General features: G+C 51.2%; 1 protein-coding gene across 2 annotated transcripts in view; it reads right to left on the bottom strand.

The window, feature by feature from the left end:
- The window catches only part of FAM207A (family with sequence similarity 207 member A), a 43811-nt gene that overhangs the window by 34587 nt on the left and 6730 nt on the right, over positions 1-2494 (bottom strand). The window lies entirely within an intron of this gene.

Genomic DNA, 2494 nt, shown 5'->3' with positions numbered 1-2494 from the left:
AAAAAAAAAAAAAATGAAAAAAGACAAGACAAAACAAGAAGGTGGCTGCTGCAGGGGGGACCCAGTGACTACTAGGGCTCTGAGAACTCTGACCAGGGCCGGTAGGTCAGGGGGACCCACGTCCTCCCCTCAGGGACAGTCTACAGGCCCTGGCTGGCAGTGAGGGGCATACAGTTCAGGCAGACGGTGACAACATCTAGCTATCCAGAGAGCACAAGCTCCTCTTGGGCTGGCCAAGTCACCTCATGGGGTCCTTCCTGGAGAGAAGGAACAAGAGATCAGCATGTCAAATGTGCCTGGGCCTTCCTAGAGGTGCGGTTAGCCCTCAGCTCAGCACTACCAGTATGTCGTGGGTCTGCCACCACTTTATCAATGTGAGGACTCAGGGTCAGAAAATACCCACAGTCACAAAACTCCCAGGCAAGGAACCAGGATGGACCTACCTCCCAGGAGCTGCAGCCCCCACCAGCCCCCAGACTCTGCTGCCAGGCCCACCCTGCTCATTGGTGCATGGGGCAATCACCTCCAAGACATTCACCAAGCACTGCTTCACACCTCACATCTACTGATTCACCTCAAACTCAAAACTGGCACAGTTTAGGAAGATGAGTGTTAGTATCACCTCCTTGGAGAGCTACAAGGCCTAGGTCCAGACAATCAGGCATCCAGTCAAAGCTGCCAATTGGTAGAAAGCAGAGCCCCAGAGCCCCCCACTCCTACCTGCCCACTGCCTGCTGCCAACGGCCCTTGGACCCAGCTCCAGTCCTGCACAGGGCACTCCCACTCTGCCTACCACAAGGCCACCTGCTCTGTCTTCATAGAGAATTGCCAGTGCTCCTAGCTTTGCCCACAACACAGGCCCCTGCCCCACCTACGGCTTTCAGGTCCAGGCACCTAGCTGTAAAAATGTTCTCTTTATACTCAACCTCCTCAGACAAGTGAGGAAGATCTTCCCTTGGGATATGCCCTAGGGAGGGACACTATGGTCACTAGGGTTATGCCCTCAGGCCCAGGCAACCAATGCCACCTGTCTTGACCATGGCAGCTTGGAAGTCCCTGAAACACCTTGGACTCAAAGTACAAGTTCCCAGATCCATTCAACTCACTGGACAGCCGTGGAGGAGTCTCAGCCTTGTACACCTGCCCAGCAGATGCCACCTCTGGAAACGATGGTTCTGGCAAGTTAAACAGACCAGGGATACCCTTCTGGGTGGGTGCACCTAATAGGCAGGGCAGGGGGGGAGTGACCTGCTGAAGGGGAAGGAATTGCCAGAACCCTGACAGAAACCAGAAGGCCACGTGGCTACCAAGAGAGAGCAGAAGGCTGGTGTGTGCAGAGGGCCTCAAATAAGTCACCTTATGTGACTTGTGTGTGTTCACTTGACACACAATAAAGCATTTCCCAAAAGGAGGGGAAAAGAGGTTCTTTCAGTGTCTTTGAGGTTTGAAAGCTACAAATGTCCACCCCTATGGGGAACCTGGGTGTGTGTGTGTATGGTTGCTCCTAGACTCATGTGTGATTTCTAAAAAAAAAAAAGGAGGGTAAAAGAGGGTTTACTATAGTATCCAACCTGCAACCCACAGGCCACATGTGGATTATGTGAGAACCTTTTTGCTTATCTATAACACAAAAATTACGCACAGACCTTTTTTTTGCTCATCAGCTTTCATTAGCATTTTTAATGTGTGGCCCAAAACAACTGTTCTTCCAATGTGCAGCAGAAAAACTGAAGTAAAGGTTAGATACCCCCGGGCAGTATTTGTGCTGCTGGGAAAAAATCAGGACACTGACCCAAATGTCCACTGTAAAGAAAACACACACCCCACAGGCAGTATCTGCTCTTAGGGAGTGACTTATTCACCTTTACAGCAATTTTTAAAATCCTAAGAGAAGGACTCAGGGCCTGAAGCTCAGTGGTTAGGGTGCCGGCCACATACAACTGGGGCTGGAGGGTTTGAACCCAGCCCAGACTTGCTAAACAACAGTAACTACAACCAAAAAAGAGCTGGGACTCGGTGCCCGTAGCTCAGTGGTTAGGGCGCCAGCCACATGCACCAGGGCTGGCAGGTTCAAACCCGGCTTTGGCCTGCTAACAGCAATGACGACAACAACCAAAAAATAGCCAGTGGCTTTGCACCTGTGACTCAAGTGGCTAAGGCACCAGCCACATACACCTATGGTGGCAGGTTCAAATCCAGCCCGGGCCCACCAAACAACAATGACAGCTGCAACCAAAAAATAGCTGTGGTCCCAGCTACTTGGGAGGCTGAGGCAAGAGACTCTCTTGGGCCCAGGAGTTGGAGGTTGCTGTGAGCTGTGATGCCATAGCACTCTACCAAGGAGGACAGCTTGAGGCTCTGTCTCAAAAAAAAAAAAAAGAGAGAGAATCAGAGAAAGATAGAAGGACAGAGAGGGAGAGAGAGAGAAGGAGAGAGGGGAAAAGAAAGAGAGGGAGAGAAAGACAGAGGGAGAGAAGGAGAAAAATCGAAGGAA

The sequence above is a fragment of the Otolemur garnettii genome, unplaced genomic scaffold, assembly GCF_000181295.1.
Source record: "Otolemur garnettii isolate 467f Iridium unplaced genomic scaffold, OtoGar3 scaffold00128, whole genome shotgun sequence".
In the NCBI taxonomy this organism is placed as follows: domain Eukaryota; kingdom Metazoa; phylum Chordata; class Mammalia; order Primates; family Galagidae; genus Otolemur; species Otolemur garnettii.
Note: the sequence above shows the minus strand (reverse complement) of the source record. Positions and strands in the feature narration are given on the sequence as shown.